At 43.1% G+C, this 23616-nt stretch overlaps 1 protein-coding gene across 3 annotated transcripts in view; it reads right to left on the bottom strand.

Annotated features, from left to right (window-relative positions):
• Positions 1–23616, bottom strand: part of LRRC4C (leucine rich repeat containing 4C) — a 624976-nt gene that overhangs the window by 389742 nt on the left and 211618 nt on the right. For 2 of the 3 annotated variants that reach the window (XM_075567543.1, XM_075567545.1), the window contains exon 2: positions 1674–1756. The gene's annotated coding sequence lies outside the window, so the exon portion shown is untranslated. The remainder of the gene's footprint in view (positions 1–1673; positions 1757–23616) is intronic. The other variant, XM_075567544.1, reaches the window with a different exon arrangement.

Below are 23616 nucleotides of genomic sequence, written 5' to 3'. Positions count from 1 at the left end.
CACACACACACACACAGCAAGACCAAAGTGATGTACACAAAATATGTTAACTCTATAAAGATCTAAATAAATTAAATAGAACTAGAAGTCAAAAACGACACAATGTTTACCATGGCCGGTAAGTATTAATGGATGAGAAACTTTCAAATAAAATCAATAGGAGAATGAAGATGGGATGGGGACATTTGGAAGAAACAAGACAATCTTGCAAGCCAACCTTCCTCTGTACCTCAAAAAGAGAGTGTTCCACCAGTGTATCCTGCCTGTGCTCTCGTATGGTTATAAGATTGGGCCCTAAATGTGAGGATCATTCAGAAGCATCGGACAACTCAAAGAAGAAACAGCAATGAGTCGGACCATATCACAGGAAGAAATTACCATCGTTGGACAAAGATGGTGCTCGACTGGATTCCAAAGGATATCAAAGACTATGACCAAAAGTGAGATGGGAGGATGAAATCGGAAAATGTGTTGGAGCAACATGGAGAAGAGAGGCTGTAACAGCAATATCTGGAAGCTCATTGGGGAGGATTCATCCAGCAGTGGTGCATTCTCAATCACCCTGTCCCTTTTTCACCTGCCAAGTTCTGTCAGCAGCCAACCTCCCTCCCTCCCCCCCTTTTCCCCTGTCCTCCTGGCTATCTCAGTGAGCTCTTCTCTCCTGTCCCCTACACTTCTGGTTAGCACAGTTGGTCCCTGACACACTTTCCCACTCTGACCTTTCCCTATCGGCCTGAGTCGGAACCTGGCCATGGAAAATTGGGTCGGGCAGCAATTCAGATCATTCCAAACTGTGGAAGCTCACGAGGGGAGAAAGGGTTCTCAGGTTTTGCTCAACCATCTCTATTGGTCAGTAATAGTATCCAGTCAGACTATGCACTCATGCTGGGATTCACTAATCTCTGATACAGAGTACCGGAGCTTGATACTGCTTTATCTGCCATTGATTTGAATGCTAGTTAATGCCAGATCAAGCAATGATACTCCATACCAGAACTTAGTCAATCTTCCTTTACTAAGCTGTGCTAAGCCTTATTGACCATTCATTTGAATGACCCACACAATGCTTACATGCTTACCCGAGGTTAGTATTTCAGGGCCTAAATATCCAGATGTGCCCTACATTGCCGCCTCCTGGGGGTTATCATGTCAGATTATTTTTACCAGATACAAATTCAAAAATAGTGTTTGAATTGGTTTAAACATTAGGGAGATAATGATACGCGTATAAAAAAGATGTATTCTTTCACCCATGCCCGTGCGGTAATTATAGAATAAACAGCATTTTGTTTTTGACTTATATACGAGACAATGACTTGTACAAGGAGACTTCCTTCCTGTATTTATTTCCTTTAAATTGACTTCTTCCTTACTGCCCAGTCCTTTTGTCTTCCTCAGAGAACTTCAGTGACAGATAAGACAGAATACAGTTCTCCAGTAATTCATGTTCTGACATGCTGGCCCATATTTTGGAATTTAATATGAAGCACGTTTGACTTTTTTGCAGCAACATTTACATTTTTGAGGGGGAAAAAAAAAGAATAGTTCTGAGTTAACAGATGTCTCTTTTAGCTCTTACCAAGCTCGATGAATTAATCTTTTGCTAATTAGCATGGATGGTAATTGTCTAAGGACCTGAGACAATTATTTCAACAGAAAGTCATGCTTTGTACCTCTGCATTTAAATGAGCGGATCCCACCTGTTCCTTCTTCTTTCTTTGGATAACGGAATCCCATCCCCAAATCCTCCGAGGACCTTAAAAGAGCAAGAGAAAAGATGCCTCTTAGTGTCTTGGTGAAAGGCGCCTGACTCAATTTAGGTAAAGAGGTAAAAGACATATCAGTTGCAACTAGCAGGAGCTGCAGGGAGATACTTCTAGTCAGGAACAATAAAGGGGTGAAAGACATTTGGGAGCAATGATACATAGTAAGACAGCGAGGATGAAAGACCCATGTACACAGTACAATTGCCCAGGTCTCGGTATATACCGGGGTTCTCGGTTTACTGTTACCATCTACACTGAAAGGACAGCTTCGTCCTCTGATGACTTTGTAATTTACAAAGAATATTAAGGCGCAATCCATCTTTGGAGTGTGAAAATGTAAGCCGCAGACACATCACACAGCTAAGCCAGCGTAACTTTGGTCACTGCCTACGGCTTAACCCGGGTCCCATGAAGAATGGAGCCCCCCCGCAGGCGGAGGCAGCAATTACATCCCCCTGAGCCACACCAAAGAAAAAGCAAAGGTCAGTCTGGCTATATATAAAGTAGTTTAAATACCAGTGTAACCCTTCTTACACGGCTCTAAAAGAGATCACATCTGATTAACTATACACAGTGGCAGGGCTCGGTATCTCATGCCGTTGCTGGGTAGGTGCAGACTTGCCGTGAATAAGCAGATAGGAAAAAGACAGACGTCAGAAACTTTTATAAAACATAAAGGTGCTTTATTTGACAGCAGTCAATAACCCTCCACAGTTATTGACATACTTGGTACTTGACAGAAAACTTGTGGCAAACACTATACTTCGATACGTCATCTCCTGGTGGCTCTCACTCCTATGCTGGTGAAGCACTTAACTTGAGAGCCCATTATAAAGGATATCATGGGGACCGCCTGCAGGGAGGATATGATGCGGTGAGAACCTGCGGGACGGGTGGGTTATCTATGAATACCGGCTGCAGTGTCGGTAACTCAGTGAGCACAGTGGCGGTCAGGCTGCGGTAGGGGCCACGCTTCTAGACCTGGACCAGTGACTGCCCTCTCTCACAACTGAAGTTCCACATTCCTCTGACAGGTGCTATCTTACAGGGAATGTTCCTAATTGTAAACAACAAATGGTGATGGGACAGTTCTTAATACACAGGACTATACACACAAACCTATTTACAGGGTTCACAGTGAGGACCCCAGCCAGAACTCTGAAGAACCAGCATCTAGAACAAAGGGTAGGGCTATCTATACCCTAAAATTGTAATCACACATCACATGGTGGGGAGGGGAGGTACCTCATTGAGCCCACAAAGTTAACCCCTTAAGACAGTCAACCCTTTAATAGAACTAGTAGTCGCCAAAGAGGGGGCAACACCAGTTAGTAAGAACAGGCACTCCAGGTCTTTAAGAAAAACAGAGTAGAAGAACAAAAAGAGAAACATTCCCCCCATACCTTTAAGAAAAACATATCAAAAGTTTATTTAGAAAAATCAACATTTCGGCTCACTGGGGAGCCTTTACAATATGGAAGAAAGAATTTGAAGAAGAGCATAGTGCTCACAGTGAGGACATTGAAGCCAAGTAACGAAAACCAGGGAGGCAGGCACACAGAGGTAAGTAAAATATCTGATTTATATAGTATAAAAAGAAGAATATCCGAGCTTACAGTTCTGAAAACATCGGCGCATTCACAGCATCACAGCCAAGAGCAGATCTTGGGCAGCAGAATAAATGGTGCCCGGCATGCAAGGACGCCACTACAGGTGCATACAGTCCACAGGGCGTATCTGGTAGAACAGGAACTGATGTCATTGGCAAGGCTCGACCAATGCCAACGCGTTTCTCACGGCCAGTGCTGGGCCTGAGTCAAAGAATGTCTCTCACATACTATATAGCCTTCTCATTACATTTGTTAGCTGGCGGGCCAATCAATCAAATATATATATAAGACAGATGACACACACCATACAAAATTCAATTTCAATAAACAACTGTTCGTGTCGCAAACTGTAATAGCTATAATAAGTGAATATTCATACATTAGTGCATGAGTGTAATGCAGGAAACAATTTACACACATTTGTAAAACTTAAGTTAATGCAAACAGTTTAAATAACTATTGTATGCTTAAAGAATGATCTTATAATCAGAAAGATCATATAGTGCAAAATGTGAAATAGTGGCATATATGAAAACATATTAATGGTGTGAGTCATCTGTCAAACATAGATAAATACTCATGTATGTTAATGACATATGACTCACGCCATTAATTATCTATAAATACCCAAATTCCAAATATAAATATTTTTCTAAGAATACATTTTCATTTATCTTTTAGTTATTTCACTTACATATATGTTTTCATATACTGTATGCCACTATTTCACATGTTGCACTGTATGATCTTTCTAATTATAAGATCATTCTTTAAGAATACAATAGTTATTTAAACTGTTGTTGGATTTAACTTAATTTTTACAAATGTGTATAAATTGTATCCTGCATTACACTCATGCACTAATGTATGAATATTCACTTATTATATCTATTAGTCTGCGTCACGACCAGTTGTTTATTGAACTGAATTTTTTTTGGTTTGTATAATCTGTTTCATACATTTATATATATTTGTTTGATTGGCCCGCCAGCTAATAAATGTAATGGGAAGGCTATATAGTATGTGAGAGACATTCTTTGTCTCAGCCCCTGATTTGCTGTGAGAAACGCGTTGGGATTGGTCGAGCCTTGCCAATGACATCAGTTCCTGTTCTACCAGCTACGCCCTGTGGACTGTATGCACCTGTAGTGGCGTCCTTGCATGCCGGGCACCATTTATTCTGCTGCCCAAGATCTGCTCTTGGCTATGCTGCTGTGAATGCGCCGAGGTTTTTCTGAACTATAAGTTCGGATATTCTTCTTTTTATACTTTATAAATCAGATATTTCCCTTGCCTCAGTGCGCAGAGGGACTTATTTGTTTTGAGGGCACGTAATCCCCCTGCACCTTGGCCTCGGCTTCAGGAACAATGTATATCAAACCACAATTATTTCCAATTTCACATCAGCGCTTTAACATTTGTAGAGAACAAAAGGATACTTTTAAAATCATATTGGAGTTTGGTTACCATTACAGAGCAGATGTGTTTAAAACTTGCTTGGGATAGAGGCTTATCCTGCAGATAATTATTTATGAAAGCCAAGGAACAAAAAGGGCCTATTAAAATGGGCACTGGGGGGGGGTTAAGTGGTTTTTTTCTGCCGTCAATTCTAGGTTTCTTTGTCTCTATAGGGAAGGGGTTCAGGGAGTGTGACTATTAGTATTGTGCTATTCTGAACCACAGCAACAAACAACTACTTTCTTTAGATGCACTTTGTCCAGAGACAGCATCCTGGGCTTACACACAACACAATGCAAAATGATGCCCGCCTGCTGAAATGCGCTCATGTAAGACTGCGTCTCACAATAGCTGGTTGTATCCTGCGACTGGTGGCAAATAGACTGACTGCTCATGAAATCCCCCCCCCCCCCCCCTGCTGGAAACGTGACGGTTCTTGTCAGTTCCCGTCTGTTCCAAGACAACCGGCTCACAGCACCCTCTTGCTACAGCCCTTTGTTCGCTCACTCCTTCCTAGTGTGAAAGCTTGAAAGCCTTGTGTCTGGCAGTACAAAGCTTGGAAGACTGTTCCTTCAGAGACAATGGAGAGACAGAAAGAGAAAAGGATGTTATTTGCTTTGTTAAGACTCAAGTTCAGCGAGTACGACTTGGTAACTCCAGGGAGTGGAACAAAGTTTACGGAGGCTGGAGCAGCGCGAGGCTTATGGAAAGACTGCCAAATGGAACGTGGCTTTATTTAATTGGCAGCTGGACTATTTCTGGCTACTCGGTTAACCCCTTTAGTGCCAGGGTGGTCGGTGATGCTTTCCATGGCATTCTGCTGGAAAAGCTCAGACATGTTCTGGTTTACCCAGGACTCTCCCATTTTGCACATGTCTACAGAAGAGCACACGTAGTTCAGGTATCACTGCAGACACCATAAATGTTTTATTTTTTTTATTTTATAGTCACCAAAATGATCTTTGCTTTGAAATAATCTTTCCTCCCTCACCCCACCCTCCCCAATGCCCATGATCTCACCTACGCTCACCCCTTCCTACACCTTACTAAAGTCTCTCCAAAACCCTCCAAAGACCCACCTCATAGATCCAATTGACACCACACTGTCAGACCCATCACCATGCCACTGACCAGATTAAATCCTGAGACCTTACCCCAACCCCGGTCCACCAACCAAGCAAGCTCTTAAATGCTCTTAACCCATAGCCCGGTCCATAACGTTCCGTCCCCTGCCCACCAACCAAACAAGTTTTACTAACTAAAGTGCAGCGTTCTGGATAAAGGCGCTATAGAAATGCTGTTAGAAATAAATAAATAAGATACCGCAGACTATGGGCCATGTTTGCTAAGTGGTGCTATGTCCCACGATACCTTCCAGAGCCAAAATATAAATTGCCAAGACACTTCAGTAAGTGAACAGGCCATAAAGTATCCTCCAGCACCAGAAGGTGTCTAATGAAATAGCTAATTGGACTAAATATGGGCCTACAGTATAGTTTTAAAGAAGCCCATTCTCTGTCTCCAATATACTGTGTATATATAAACCTGTGCATGTAGAGCCTTCCAGAAATTTGGTATGATACAGTACTTTACTGAAGTGGTGAAGACTGCAGTCTCACATAGGAATATATATTCAAGTTACTTTAACCTTCTAGTGCCACAGGGTCTTGCAACCCAATACGCTTCATAAGTTATGCCCCCTGTAATCTGTAGACCTTATATGTAAAGCTCTAGCCACGTTTGGCAACATACAGTATATCGGAGATGCAATAAAATGAAAGCACTCAATGATCTAACACATTCTTTACCGTTTTCAACCACTGTTTCATCGTTCAAGATGTGTTCATTCGACCTATGTTAACAAATATAGGCAGAATGACAGAGATTGATATTATAATATTAAGTTTGTCACTTCAACCAGCGAGCCCGGCTATCTAACCACCTTTTTATTTATATTTATACTACGTAACAACTAATTATATTATCTAGGCTGAAATCCATGGTGTCCGGGATACTTGAAGTTATCGGCTTTCATTTCTGTTTCTTTTTAAACTTTGCAAATGCCCGTCCAACAGAAAGCGCTGTGGCTTCATATTGACCCTGTCGAACCGGACCTGAATTATCCATTGGGCACAACGGGTACAGTGCCCAGGGCCACACAAAAGTTTAAGGCCAAAAAAAATCTCAGATGACTCAAAAATGAGAAAAGAAAACTGCTAAACCAAACCTAATAAAATGCTTTAATTGAATTACTTTACAAAACCTTTTCATTCTAATAATACATCTACAAATGTTGAAGAATTTATACACATGCATGTAACGCTAACTAAAATAGTGAGATATTATGGAAAGACCAATAATCAAGAATTTAACAGCATAACAGCATCACACAATAGTACAGTACAATGGAGCGTGTTGGATACGTGAATTAAGTTTAATGATACAGTATTAGCTCTGACTTAAGTAAATGTACATTCAATATTAACTTGGTGTCTCTTTGTGTAAGCCAAATCACGGGCTGCATATTCCAATTTAAATTTTTTGTAAAAGCTCATTCTCAATTGAGAGTTGTGCAAGTGAAGATTGTCTCAATATCCGCACATTGATTGTAACACACACACACACCTCATGACAAAGCTCTCCCGCGTACTCCAGTTGTCTTCACCAACTTTCTTCTCTCCACTTACTCATGGCCTCCTCGATCGTTAGAGGCGGCCACTTACATATAAGGCAAAACCACTAGCAGTATTATAGACAAAATATCATAGTCCTAGTATCAAAGTATCAGAGTCATATATTTTAGAGAGCTATGATTATATTATGGGACCCATACATTGTTTACAATGCAAATATTTGTTTATCGATCTCTCTTGGGGGCCTACGATGAGATTGCTCAGGGCCTACAAAGACTTTAATCCGGCCATGCGTGGAACCCACAGGATATGGTGACCATTGTTTTCCTTGGAGACATTTTTTCACCCCGTAACTTCACTGGTATATATCTTGGGAAACTAAGGGGACCCGCAGCTGAAAATAACGGGGATCAGCTCCTGAGCAACCCATCCCTTCCTATGCTGTAAAAAAAAGTGGGGTGTAAAAATAAAGATAACTGTTCCCAAACTCCTCCGACTAAATCTCCCCACAAATTGGCAAAGTAGGCACAGGTGATTTTAATACACCGATGTTGAATGAGGCAGAATGACAATGCATGAACTGAACAGCACAAACACTGGGTTTGTTGCTTGGCTACAAAAGCCATGAACAGTTTGTCTTTAATTATTCTAGAGAGCATATTGCAATGTACACTTCCAGCACAACAGAAAAGCCACAAACTTTTATTCCAATCAATTATTAATACAGTGAGGGTATGCAGTGCTTCTTTGGGGTCCTTTTATCCTACTTCTTATTCCTCTTTCCTTTGCATTGTTGCACAGCATGATAACAAGTAAAATACTTGGCAGGGGAATCACTCAGCCCATTCCTTCCGGCAGAGGTCAGTATGAAGCCATCTGTCACTGCATCTCCCATAGAATCTGCGCAGGCACAGAAATGGAACATAGTCAGGCTCCCACGTCGCTGAGCAGACTCTTGCCAGCCAGAAAGCATTAGCTTTTATTTTTTTTTCATCCTGTTTGCTTTTGGTAAGTTGCCTAAAGCATCAGGTATGAGGATTGAGGAAGCATTGAATTGTATCCGTGGCCAAGAAGGTACCTCTGTTTCTATTAAGAAATGGATGCCTTTATCACATGAGCGCACAGAAATTGCTTCGTGAGTTATATCGACCCCTTGGCCTGCAAGGCAGCCTGCAATGCCCTGCAAAACTTAACCAGTAGGAAAGGGGAATTTTAGGTCAGTACCTTTTGCAGGGCATTGCAGGCCTTTTTTAGAGGGTCACATATGTTTTGCTGTGATCATTTAAAATTATCATTAACAGCTGGTTTGGGTGGCATTTTACAAGCGAGGTGGAGTAGAAATAGCACGGGAGGGGAGATTTCGTGGTATCTCAGTGAAAAGGCTTCAGGAGAACAGGGGCGGTGTCTACAGTAGAGGCAACGTTTATTCTAACATTTGCCGTAAACTAGCCGGGTTACATTCTGGGTATGTGCTGGGTATGTGCTGGGTATGTGCTGGGTATGTTCTGGGCTAGTTTGAGGCACGTTTAAGACATTTCTGCATTGACTAACGACCCATAGGATTAACACAGCAGGGATCCCTGGCAGTCCAATTCAGTTTGAATGGGATTGCCAGGGACCCCCGCTGTTAATCTGATAGGCCATTAATCAATGCAGAAATGCTGGGGCTAGTTTAAGGAAAGTTTAAGGCATGTATTCAGAATGTACCTGGGTGTTTCCTGGGTTTTTTGGGGAATTGCCACTGGTTTTTGTTCGAATAAGAGTTGCCTCTACTGTAGGTAAAAGGTGGTTAGGTTCAGCGGGTAGCTCACACGGCTGGTTTGTAGGATTGCACCAGTTAAATTGAGCTGGGGTTTAAATCTCAGCCCGAGAGGAGGACTATTTAATCTGGTAATCTGGTAATCTGGTAAAACCAATCAGATCAACAGGTAACTCGCAGTGAGAAAAAAATACCAGACTAACAAAAATATAACATAAACCGGTATCCAGTGCAACAGTAAATTAAAATAATGTGCACTAAAATATGGGAGTTTGTAAAAAAATTCAAATGGGGGATACCGAGCAGAGCACCCCCGCCTGACACCCACTGGGTGGCAAACTCTGAAACCGTCCCAGTGGACTCGGCGTACGTGTACTCTGCCCGGATACGGGAGTGCATCAGCATCCGGAACACGGCCACGATATTTATTGGGACCTCCCTCTCCAACACTGGGCACTCAAAAATGAGGAGGAGGGGGGCAGCTGACGCAGTAAGGTCTCTGATTTGTCGAGGTTATAGTAATTGCCAAGTGGAGGCTTTTATTGGCGAGTGAGGAGGCCCACACAGAATTTTGATTATTTTTACATAAGGGGCTAGAAAGTGGGGTTGGTAACAACATTGTATTTAATTAGGTCAATGAAGAATGATTCTTCTCGGATTCAGGAGCATTGGAGATGTGTGTGTGGGGGGGGGGTTATATGGTGGTCAGATTTTGTTCACAGGAAGACGTGGAAGGGGGATCGGCGAGCTAGGCCAGTGGAGCGAACGACAAAGAACATTAACAAGGCTGCAGGAGGGACCCGAAAGTGTCCCTGCAGGTTTGGGGGTACGGGGCTAGTTTAAGGGAGTTAAATAGCCCCATGAGTGGTGGCTGTTGGGGGAGTAAGTGCACATTAACCTTGCCAGGCGACGTCTCTATGGTATGGAAAAGCCCTGCGGTGTTTGGGGGGAAGGGGAGGAGGGGAAAGGGGGCTGGCGAGTGGGCAGGGCTCATTTGTGTTTGATTCTCTAGGGCCAAGGCTCACTAAACGGCCAGGCTGTGGAGCACCCGGCTTGGTGGGTCTTGCGGGCCTTGATTGGGGTGCCATTGGCCTTTACCCAAGGGTGAGTATGCTGGCAGGTTTGGCACTTTTTTGGGTACATTATATGTTTGAATAAAACCCAGCTGTGTACCTCCAGACCTTCTTTGTGTGGCTATTTATTTATAGGGCACTTTACGTGGAGGTTTATGCGGGGAGGGAGGGGAGGAGGGCAGGAGGGTGAGGGAAGGCGGGATGGAGGGGGAGCTTCCTCGCAGGCTCCAAGGTTAAGAGAATACCCCAAAGCTCCGGGCAGCCACCGCTGTGGCATTTTATTCAGTGGAAAACCGGTCCTCGCTTGGGGACTGCCACGGTGGTTTTAATCTGGAAGTCTCGGGACAGGCACAAAGTAATTTGGGCTACATCAGCAAATTAGTGCAGTCTTGTGCACCAGTGTCACAGCCAGGATTCTTTCCCTGAGAAGAGAGTTGTCCTTTAGCACCATTGCTCCAAAGTGGCCATGTTACATAGTGTTATTTGCTGAAGGTTCACAGCTGAAAAACTGGGGAAACCAGAGAAAAAGAATTGCACCCTGTTTATGAAAAGGGTTTCCACCAGTTTTGCAGATTGGAGATGTTAGTAAATAATCTATTTATCTATCTGTCCGTCGATGTGTGTGTTTCATTATTATTTGCACTGGTTGATGACATCTTTTAAAATACATATTTTACATTTCCTCATAAAACACGCACCTTTTACTTGTTAATCCAGTGAGCTGGAGCTAAACCTTTCTTTGCCCAATTATGGGAAAATCTTTATTAATTAGCAAACTCTTTTGAAGGCCCAATCTCCCACCTCTTTACAGTTAAGCCACACACACAAGGAGAGTTTCAAAGGGTCACAGGGGCCTATGATTTCAAATTAATTAATACCACAGAGAAAATGCTACAAAGCTTTCACGCTAATATCTATGGGAGATCTAGCAACGGAACACCAGTTATAAAAGAGCAGTTTCATAATTATTTCTAAACAAAGCTGATACATGTTGCAAGTGACTCATGAACCAGATTTATCCCTGACTGATGTTGAGAGATGTGTAACCCCTTTGAAGGACAATACCCTGTAGACTCGACAGGCACTGTGTGATAACCCCTTTGCATTGCAATGTATTGCAAATGCTGTTCTCTGCCAGCGATGGTTTTATATCATGTGAGCATGGGAGTTTTATAGCTACTGTAACCCTCCAATGTCTTCTAGTAATCTGTATGCTATATCTAGGCATTTTCCAAGATTCTATCATCTGTATGCTATATATAGTCATTTTCCAAGATTGTATAATCTGTATGCGGTATCTGGCATCTTCCAAAATGTTATAATCTGTATGCTGTATCTGGGCATCTTCCAAGATTATATAATCTGTATGCGGTATCTGGCATCTTCCAAAATGTTATAATCTATATGCTGTATCTGGGCATCTTCCAAGATTATATAATCTGTATGCTGTATCTGGGCATCTTCCAAAATGTTATAATCTGTATGCTGTATCTGGGCATCTTCCAAGATTATATAATCTGTATGCTGTATCTGGGCATCTTCCAAGATTATATAATCTGTATGCTGTATCTGGGCATCTTCCAAAATGTTATAATCTATATGCTGTATCTGGGCATCTTCCAAGATTATATAATCTGTATGCTGTATCTGGGCATCTTCCAAAATGTTATAATCTGTATGCTGTATCTGGGCATCTTCCAAGATTATATAACATGTATGCAATATTTTGGCATTTTCCAAGATTCTATAACATGTATACTATACCTGGGCCTTTTATTTCAAGATTCTTCCAAGACAAAAATAAATAAATAAAACTCCCTTTTTTGAATCCCATAACCCATTAGTCTTCTCTTAGCCTATAACTCATCCACACATCCCCCAGGGTTAGAAAACTGATGTTTACTGTAAGGGTTTCGGTCGAGAGCAGAATGCTAAGTGTGCTCTGAAGGCCACCAAGAGACAGCAGGCATGGAACATTAATGCTATACTGCCATGTCCAGCAGGCATGGAACATTAATGCTATACTGCCATGTCCAGCAGGCATGGAACGTTAATGCTATACTGCTATGTCCAGCAGGCATGGAACATTAATGCTATACTCCCATGTCCAGCAGGCATGGAACATTAATTCTATACTGCCATGTCCAGCAGGCATGGAACATTAATGCTATACTGACATGTCCAGCAGGCATGGAACATTAATGCTATACTGCCATGTCCAGCAGGCATGGAACATTGATGCTATACTGCCATGTCCAGCAGGCATGGAACATTAATGCAATACTCTCATGTCCAGCAGGCATGGAACATTAATGCAATACTCCCATGTCCAGCACGCATGGAACATTAATACTATACTCCCATGTCCAGCAGGCATGGAACATTAATGCAATACTCCCATGTCCAGCAGGCATGGAACATTAATGCAATACTCCCATGTCCAGCAGGCATGGAACATTAATACTATACTCCCATGTCCAGCAGGCATGGAACATTAATGCAATACTCCCATGTCCAGCAGGCATGGAACATTAATACTATACTCCCATGTCCAGCAGGCATGGAACATTAATGCAATACTCCCATGTCCAGCAGGCATGGAACATTAATGCAATACTCCCATGTCCAGCAGGCATGGAACATTAATACTATACTCCCATGTCCAGCAGGCATGGAACATTAATACTATACTCCCATGTCCAGCAGGCATGGAACATTAATCCTATACTCCCATGTCCAGCAGGCAGGTTCTTCTTTTTAAGGATCTGATGTGTTTAGTATTCCAAATGCAACCAGAGGAGACTTTCACTTTACTAAACACTAAACAGGGGTTTTTTTTTGTGCTGAGGAATAAAAGCAAGGGGAAGCCAGCTATCCCAATCTCTGTTAATTAGATTTTTAAGCGCTCGCTGGGATTCAGTAACTAACACTGACCGAGCCAGCTTCCAACTGATGGCTCGTATTTCAGCTTCGGCCCTCAGACAGCTGACGCAAGCAAAATATAGCGCTCCGAGTGTCATTACCATTCAGCTGTGTTATCAGTCAATGCTCTCCGTTAATTATGCATAAAATGCCAGGAGAGATATTTATGAGGCTTGAGGTGTTATTTATGTGTTTAGGAGACTCGGTTTGTTCTTGCTGTTGAAGGTGCAATCCATCCTAAAAAAAATATTTTTTAAATCGAAACATAGGAAATTAAACATATATGTAGCTATTGTCCGCTCTCACAATATACAACAATATACTAGGCCATACTATAGAACGCTAAGTGGTCTGTGAATAGATATAACAAAACAAATATATATATATATATGATTGATTATAGTGACACTCTACTAAAAATGGTGTACTGTCCGAGTGCTTAAGCTGCCAAGAATTTGGGTATAGTACAAAGTAATAGCAGGCACCAGGGCATTGCAAAATGCAGAAACGTGTATGGTCCTTAGTAATAAACTTTTTTCATTTTTGCATAATTCCTGGTGTGCCTGCTGGCATTTTCTGTTCATGTTAAAATGGATAAGAAGCGAAAGGTGACACTGGGTGCTCATTAGCATGTAATTTCCCAGAATCCCTCGCTGCACTGGAGCACTGTACAGTAGGAGATAATGGTGAAAAGCAGAGCTTCGGGCCTGTCTGAGAAATGTGAATGTGCTGCTCACAAGTGATATATATATATATATATATATGAGCCTCTATGTAGAACGTAACAATCTTTTATGATTCACATACAATTGAGCAGATAGTGATCTTTACAAGAGAAAACAATATGCATGTGACACTTTCTTTACAGTGAAATTAAAAGGTTCAATACAAGGTTATTATTTCCTGCCCCAGGTACATTAAACAGTCAGTCTGGCTTTCACAGTTAATAAGTCAGCTGGCTTTTTCTATATTATATATATAATCAGCAGTGTCTCTGCGTACATCTGACTTTATAACTTTCCTCCTAGGTGATAATTCCGAAGCATCCTACATCCTTTAGCAATAAATAGTTTATTCTCATACAGTGTAAAGGAGGCAGAGTTTGGAGTCAACCTTATTAGCAAATCATCGAGGGAATATATGGTTTGGTCCTAAAGATGACATCATGTGATCAGCAAAACAAAGATCTGGGCATGGGCGTCCGCAGGGGGGGGGGGCAAGGGGGGGCGCTTGCCCCCCCCCTGGATCCTCGCAGTCGCAGCATTAATTTAATAAAATATGCTGAGGGAGGAAGAGGCAGCTGAGCCGCGGCCCGGGATTGGATGGGAGGCGGGGCTAGCTGCAGCAGTCACGCAGGGGTGGGGGCCGCCACGTGCTCTCCCGCGCTGACCGCTGTAACTCCCCATCCGGACCGGCACCCAGACTCTCCCTCTGGCCCTGCTCCCTCCTGCACCCCGGCAGACGGCAGTGTGGCCGCATTATCGCATAAGGTAGGGAGTGGGACATGTGGGACCAGGGAGAGATGGCATGGAGATGCGGGGGAGAGACTGAGATTGGGGGGGCAATTTGGCAAAGAAGCTTGGGGGGGGGCGAGGGAGATTGGGGGGGGGAGGTTGGGGGGGCAAAGAAGCTTGGGGGGGGGGCGAGGGAGATTGAGAGATGGGAGATGCAGGGGGGGGTGAGATGGGAGATGCATGGGGGGGAGAGATGGGAGATGCAGGGGGGGGAGAGATGGGAGATGCAGAGGGGGGGGAGAGATGGGAGATGCAGGGGGGGGAGAGATGGGGAGATGCAGGGGGGGAGAGATGGGAGATGCAGGGGGGGGAGAGATGGGAGATGCAGGGGGGGGAGAGATGGGAGATGCAGGGGGGGGGGCGGGGGGAGAGATGGGAGATGCAGGGGGGGAGAGATGGGAGATGCAGGGGGGGGGGAGAGATGGGAGATGCAGAGGGGGGGAGAGATGGGAGATGCAGAGGGGGGGGGGAGAGATGGGAGATGCAGAGGGGGGGGAGAGATGGGAGATGCAGGGGGGGAGAGATGGGAGATGCAGAGGGGGGGGGAGAGATGTGAGATGCAGGGGGGGGAGAGATGTGAGATGACGGGGGGGGAGAGAGATGTGAGATGCAGGGGGGGGAGAGATGGGAGATGACGGGGGGAGAGAGATGGGAGATGCAGAGGGGGGGGAAGAGATGTGAGATGCAGAGGGGGGGGAGAGATGGGAGATGCAGGGGGGGAGAGATGGGAGATGCAGAGGGGGGGGAGAGATGTGAGATGCAGGGGGGGAGAGATGTGAGATGACGGGGGGGAGAGAGATGTGAGATGCAGGGGGGGGGAGAGATGGGAGATGACGGGGGGAGAGAGATGGGAGATGCAGAGGGGGGGGGAGAGATGTGAGATGCAGGGGGGGAGAGATGGGAGATGCAGAGGGGGGAGAGATGTGAGATGCAGGGGGGGGGAGAGATGGGAGATGCAGGGGGGGGGAGAGATGGGAGATGACGGGGGGAGAGATGGGAGATGACAGAGGGGGGGGGAGAGATGTGAGATGCAGGGGGGGGGAGAGATGGGAGATGCAGAGGGGGGAGAGATGTGAGATGCAGGGGGGGGAGAGATGTGAGATGACGAGGGGGAGAGAGATGTGAGATGCAGGGGGGGGAGAGATGGGAGATGACGGGGGGAGAGAGGTGGGAGATGCAGAGGGGGGGGGAGAGATGTGAGATGCAGGGGGGGAGAGATGGGAGATGCAGAGGGGGGAGAGATGTGAGATGCAGGGGGGGGAGAGATGGGAGATGCTGGGGGGGAGAGATGGGAGATGACGGGGGGGGAGAGATGGGAGATGACGGGGGGGGAGAGAGATGTGAGATGCAGGGGGAGGGAGAGATGGGAGATGACGGGGGGAGAGAGATGGGAGATGCAGAGGGGGGAGAGTGTTTGTATGTGTATATGTGTATGTGTCAAATATAATAAATAAAAATATTTTTTATTTGCAATGGTTTTTTATTTTATTTAAAAAATACATTATACACACGCATACACACGCAAACACACGCATAAAAACACACACACAACACACATGCAGGGGGGGAGAGATGGGAGATGCAGAGGGGGAGGAGAGAGATGGGAGATGCAGAGGGGGGGAGAGAGATGTGAGATGCAGAGGGGGGGAGAGAGATGTGAGATGCAGGGGGGGGGAGAGATGGGAGATGCAGGGGGGGAGAGATGGGAGATGCAGGGGGGGAGAGATGGGAGATGACGGGGGGGAGAGAGATGTGAGATGCAGAGGGGGAGGAGAGAGATGGGAGATACAGAGGGGGGGAGAGAGATGTGAGATGCAGGGGGGGGAGAGATGGGAGATGCAGGGGGGGAGAGATGGGAGATGCAGAGGGGGGGGAGAGAGATGGGAGATGCAGGGGGGGAGAGAGATGGGAGATGGAGAGGGGGGGGAGAGTGTGTTTATGAATAATGTGGTGCAACTGCATGCAATGGTGTTTTTTTAATATTTAATATTGCTTTATTAACCTTCAAGCTTTCTCAAATTTGCTTGAAAATGCACCATTTGCCCACTTTTTTTCCAAAATTTTCTCGGGGGGAAAACCCCCCTTATGCTGTTTGGGCTCGCTCGCCACGGTGCACTCACCACCACTTTCACGCCGGGCACTGGCCGTTAAAATTATGCCCCCCCCCCCTAAAAAAATTTCTGCGGACGCCCATGGATCTGGGTTTTGGTTTGTAACTGAGCCTTCCCACTTCAAAGGTCAGTTCGAGGCCACTCTCATTTTCAATGAGATGGGACGTGTACAGTAGAGTAGGTGGCATGTCAGGTATGTTGTGATTGGCTCACATCTCCTACCGTTTGTGCAAGCAGCGCCTTATTGTAAATCTAAGTGCATTCAACATTTTCGCTTGGAGCAGAGAAGGAGAGTAAGTGCATCAGATGAGGTGCAGAAGAGACGAACGAGGGGGTGCTCCTCTGGCATCAAAAGAGTTTAAAAAAAAAAAAACCTGTGTTAGAATCTTCCAAATAATTGACAAATATATTATTACAAATTATGTTAGAGGGGAAAATAAACTTTGTATCAGACAAGCGGACTTGTTACACTATGTCCTAGTGCGTATGAGTTTCTGGGGACCCTTTAGGCAGACTTGTGCTACTGTACAGCACTGACGTGACCCCTCCCAGCCCCAGCAAAAGTGAATCATGTGAGCCAGCAAAACCATTCCTCAGAGAGGGATCTCACTGTGCGAGGATGGACCAGGGGAGGGAGCGGGAGACACAAATGGCACTGCGTTCTGACCTCTAATGATATGATTCTGGCTGACACAGAGAGGGGGTAAACACAGGGTTTGGAGGGAACCTATTTGATGACAGGGGAGTGATAATAATATATTTACTGTAACATGCAGGGCACAGATTAAAGTTGCAGTCCCTCCTAATCTATTTTCTTTCCCTGTTTTTTTTTTAACATATAAAGGATTCCATATGGAGATAGGGGGATCTTAGTTATTTTCTGTTTTTCAAGCCAGTGGGATCACGGATAGAAAACACGATTTGATCTAGATGTAGCAATACTTACTGGTTTTGGGACCAGGACAAACCGTGGGGCCGCAACTACCCTGGTGCTGGAGGATTATCTCTATGGTGAGTCCGGTCCGGAAGCATGGACCCCCTACAGTGCCACCATAGCAGTGCTATCTCCGGAACAGCGGCTTTAAGCCTATTCAGACGGGACAGAGACAGTGGGGACTATTCTATACACTTCGGTAACTAACTCAGAGGATTTTGAGCAGTTCCCGGACGATTTGGCAATGCTGCTATTAAGAAAGCTCCGATTACCTGCCAAACTCGTTTGGGAAGTGCGTCTTCCCGAGCGCTAGCGCTCCTGCTCAACCACACCGAGTGGGAGCTCCAAAAGAGCTCCAACTAGTGATCATTGGAGCTCTGAACAAGCGAGCTCCTGGCAAATTTCATTTCGAAACCCAAAGGGTGGCGAGATGGGATCTGCGAGTAGGACTTCGATAAAAGAATGTACCACATGGTACACTCCCAATCCAATTGGTTGAAGTACCATGTGATGGCAGCCATTTTTTTTAAAAGGATGTGACATCATCCCTTTATGATATCACATCCTTTTAAAAAAAATGGAAGCTGTCACATGGTATTTCAACCAATCGGATTGGGGATGTACCATGTGATGACTTGCATGGTATATCTCACAATCCGATTGGTTGTAGTACCATGTGATGACAGCCATTTTTTTTAAAGGATTGACATATCTCCTTATAAGATGACTTGACAATAGTAATGTTTCCTATTATTGTACTGTATGTTTTAAGGGGGGTTGACTGTTGGTGGCCCTTGAGGACTGGATTTGGCCACTCCTATATTAGATTTATTTATTTCTAAAAAATGTTTTACCAGCAAATAATACATTGAGAGTTAACCTCTCGTATGTAACAGTTACAGACAAGATTATAATGTGAGGCAGCCGAAGTCTTGAAAATAATTTAGACTGGTGGCAGCTTTGAGAGTCTCAGGTAAGTTGGAGGTGTACAATTTACCATGCTTACAATTCCCTGCCCTCCCCCGCCCCCCCATCCACTCTTCATGCTCTCTTTAAAGCTGCAGTTCAGTCAATATCCTACAGCGGGGACCTTCTTAAACAAATTGATAATATTACATGGAAAAAGAACTGTTTATGGGTGACTCTTGACGTCACGTCGCTGTATACAGTTATATCCCATTCGCAAGGGGTGAAAGCTGTAAGACATTTCCTAAATCGCTCTGATCTCTCACATGCACAAACTGCTTTTATTATAGATTCTATTTGGTTTTTACTCACCCACAATTATTTTCTGTTTGATGGGGTTCACTATCTCCAGACACGTGGAACGGCTATGGGGACAAGCTTTTTTATTTCTTTTGCTTTGCCCCCACATACGCCAACCTTTTCATGGGTTGGTGGGAGTCGCTCCACGTGTTTGGAGAAGCGAACATTTATAGGGAGCACATTTTATTTTACCGTCGCTTCATTGACGATTTATTGTTCATTTGGGATAGTGATGTCACTACTTTATTATTATTTATCAACACACTTAACACTAATAATTTTAATCTTAAATTCACATACACTTTCAACTATCATCACATACACTATTTAGACTTATATTTATACATTAATAACTCACTCAATATTAACACAGACGTATTCCTAAAACCGAATTCTCGGAATACCTTTTTGCGCGCTAACAGCTGCCACCCCAAAGCCCTAATCAGAAGTATACCAAAGGGCCAACTAATACGACTTCGACGCAACTGTTCCACTAATGAGTCCTTCAATTTCCAGGTTAAAGATTTATATGAACGCTTTATTAAGCGGGGCTATAACCACCATGACCTGGTTAAAACAATTGAGGAGGTCTCAGCCATGGACAGGAGAGACTTGCTCCAGCGGTCTCCTAGTATGCCCACTCAGGATGATTGTCCACTCTTTATTACCCCCTACAGTAAACAGGGAGAACAGATAACGAATATCTTGAAAAAACATTGGTCTGTTCTCTGTTTAGATCCTGTTCTAGGACCAATGGTCTCATCCGGCCCAAGAGTTGTCTTCAAAAAGGCTAGAACTCTAGCCAATACCCTCTCACCAAGCCTCTTTAACAAAGTAATTGCAAAACACCCAAACCTACCAAAAGGGACATTCAAATGTAATAAATGTAAAATATGTCCAAAGATGGTACAAGGCCAAACATTTACTTCCACCGTGAACAGAACGATTCATAAAAACATGATGTTTATCAATTGTAACTCAACGTTTGTTGTTTACTTGATCACGTGTGGGTACGGGTGCCAGTACGTAGGCCGTACGACCAGATGCCTCAAGATCAGGATGATGGAGCACTTCAGGCTCATATCTAAAGGAGATCTCAGTCACCCTGTCTCCAAACACTTTTCAGGCTGCAATAGAGGGGGCCCTACTAATTTTTCCTTTCAAGGTATTGAAGTAGTTACTCCCTCAATTCGAGGGGGTGACAGAACCCTGCAGTTGGATCGCCGTGAGGCATTCTGGATCTTCACATTACGGACCAGGGTGCCTCACGGATTGAATATTGACTGGGATCTCACACATTTTTTGTAGTTAATATTTATTTATTATATACACTTTAAATAATATGGTTATGCACAATACTTAATACAATTTTTTATTTCTTTTGCTTTCAGTTGTTTTCTGAACGCATAGCCTTAGTGTAGCTATATATAGTTTTCGATTTTCAATCTTAACACACATATGAGTCTGAAGTGCTTATGATCATTTCGGTCAGTCTATCTTCAATGTTTGAGGATATCTATATTTTCTCTTTCTAATGATAATATATTCACAGTACGATGTTTCCTTTATATATGTTTGTGTTTATATTCTCTTTTTCTAATGATTATACATTTATAGTATGATGTTTCCTTTATATATGTTCATGTCAAAGTATAACAATCCATCATCAAGGGTCTAATTGTTGTTTTTTTAAACTCCTTGAAAATTATGGAGAATACATTCTTTCTTAATAATACCAGTCATATTTATGCATTAAGCATTAGTATTGTAGTATACTTTTATGATATGTAGTATACATGAAGTGTATTAGATATGTATATATTATTACTATATACTACAGGTATTAATATTTAATATTTTCTTTTTCCCCCACCCTTTTTCTCCTCAATTGTTCTTTTCAATAAGTTTTCACAACACGTTTTTTCTAATAGCGCTTTTTCTTACAGCTCTTTTCAAAAGCATTTTTAATTTTTATTATTTATTTCTCCTTTTTGTTTGATTTTTTAACCATTCGTGTAACAACTTACTATGAGTATTTTTATAACAATTTATTATGAGTATTTTTGTGCACCTTTTATATTGATTGCTGGATATACTGCAGATATGTAATGACGTATTATTATTAATACGCTGCAGAACATGTTATACTGAGCTCATCTACACTATCCTCAGTTTATGATTCCAGCAATAACAATATATTGAGATTGGGAATGAGAGTTCCCTGTCCCCTTAGTACCTTCTACATATCTATCCATAAACTTTTTATGCTGCCATGGATTAGGATTGTCAACCCTTACCTTCACTTATTTAACATTGAATGTATAAATTTAGGCATCTGATTTGGTCATTCCTACCATGGTTTCCATATTAAGTATAAGTTTTAACATTTTTTTCTTTGGTTATTGATTGATTTTGTCTATCTTCCTTTTCCCTTTTCTAAGGGGACACGCTTAATCGTATATCCATTGGTCTTGTCTATATGAGTTTTCTGTGTTTAATTATGTATGTTTGACAATTTTTTTGATTAAAGTTTTCGTATTCAATATTATGGTCTTTGCAGCCAATCACGGCGCTTTATGTATTCTCTCCATTATGGGCGCGAGCAAGGAGTGTACCGCGCGTCATAGTAGCGACGAGGTTAACGATCGCATGGAGATGACATCATAAATGCCACGATTTTGGCGCGAAAGTGTATATGGATATAAGGATGCATCTGTGAACTTCTCTTTACACCTTGAGAAAGTCCTTTACGGACGAAACGCGTAGGTGCGTTCCTACCATTGTTTGTTTCTTGTAACTGACCATTAAATCCTTTTTTTAATACTTATCCCTGTTTGGAGTTACCCTCATTTTTTGGCGATCTACTAGCTGGTATGCTGCTGGGAAACGCTGCTGTGCTCCTCTTCATCCTTGCTGTTTGTGTTTACCCTCTGAGGACTGCACGCTGGAACTGATCCACTAACCAAGGACACCACTAAGGAAGGTAAAGGGCTATAGCCCATTATACTATTACCATCCAGTGCTGGACTGACTGAGTTATTTCCCCAGGGTTGAGTACACTACTATTAGGAGACCTATTTTGGGGTACCCGCGTGGGGACCACCAGGCCTCTAGTTTCTGGGATGTTATGAATCTGTTATGAATCATACTCTATGTCCTTGAACTTGGATCTATCATGGAAAATGGAACTATTATAATATTAATGAGCTATTCATGGTGATGCACCAATACACTGCCTACCTATCTACGAATATCCTGCATGTGTGTTTTTTTTAATAAATCAGTTCTGTAGTAAGAAAAAATACTTTTAGCATTTTCTGATTTTAAAAAAACAACTTTGAAAGACCAATTTTCTTGTATTCTATTTTAACAGCCATTTGCTAAGGCACTGCCCCTTCATGTCCTGTCACAAGCCCTGGCACACCCCTTTGTCAGCCCTGCCCTCCCTCTAGCACATGTCAGTGCAGGAGTGCTCATGAATATTCATGAGCTTCCACTGACTGACAGAAGCAAATAAAAACATATGCCAGCTCTAATTATGTCACCAAATTTTGGCTATCAATACACGGAGAACGAATTGACCTGCAGCTATACAGTTCTTTAGGTAATTAGAGATTGCCCACATGAAACTATTGAAGTAAAAAAAAAAATAAAAAAAAAAAAAAAAGACTGAACTGCAGCTTTAATGAGTTAATATATAAAGCTTCCTTGGGTTGCTATAGCAACCATTTACAAAAGCACAGCACTTCCTCTTTTCAAATAGGCAGCCACATTGAAACCAGAGAAGCAGAATCTTTGCCGATCAATCACAGGAGAGCGGATCGATCGGCAGCTTAAATAATTACATTTCCTTAAAGCTAAGCAACTGTTGCATCAATTAAAGCAGCAGTTCAAGCAATATCCTACGTGTTTTTTTTTTTTTAATAAATCAGTTCTGTACTATGAGAAAATACTTGTAGCATTTAAAAAAAAATGTTTTAAAGACATTTTCAATGTTTCTAATGTAGGAAGCATTTCCAAAGTGATAGCCCCTTCCCCTTCTGATAGGCTCTGGCTCTTGAGCCCCATCCTCTCTCTAGCAGTGCACCAATTGTATCTAGTAACTGCCCAGTCACATGATATTGCTGGACTACATTGCCCACAATGCTGTGCAAGAACTGAATTAAATAACCCTGAGCAAGCGATCGATTACAGGAGAACGGATCGATCTGCAGCTTAGCTAATCACTTGTCAGTCTGCAGATTGTATTGATGCACATATTGAATGGGAACAAAATATATATATATATATATTTTTTTAAACGGCAGCTTGAACTGCAGCTTTAAAACATGAAAATGAAATTTAAAAAAAATGCAACCTGTGTTGCAACTTGGGTTTTGGGTTTTGTATTATATTCCAAAACCTAAGGTTGTAGTAAGTTCTGTTTGCACAGGCCCTATTTGGCCCATTTCTGTTTGATACATAATCCTCGTCCATGGTAAGCGCTTGCTCGCTGAAGCGTGCTGACGCTCGCTCATGCTTGGCACTGAGTCCCTACCGTTGCAATTAGAGCGGCTTTAGTAGGGGCTCT

The sequence above is a fragment of the Ascaphus truei genome, chromosome 12 (assembly GCF_040206685.1).
Source record: "Ascaphus truei isolate aAscTru1 chromosome 12, aAscTru1.hap1, whole genome shotgun sequence".
Taxonomy (NCBI): domain Eukaryota; kingdom Metazoa; phylum Chordata; class Amphibia; order Anura; family Ascaphidae; genus Ascaphus; species Ascaphus truei.
This window is presented reverse-complemented; position numbering and strand designations above follow the sequence as displayed.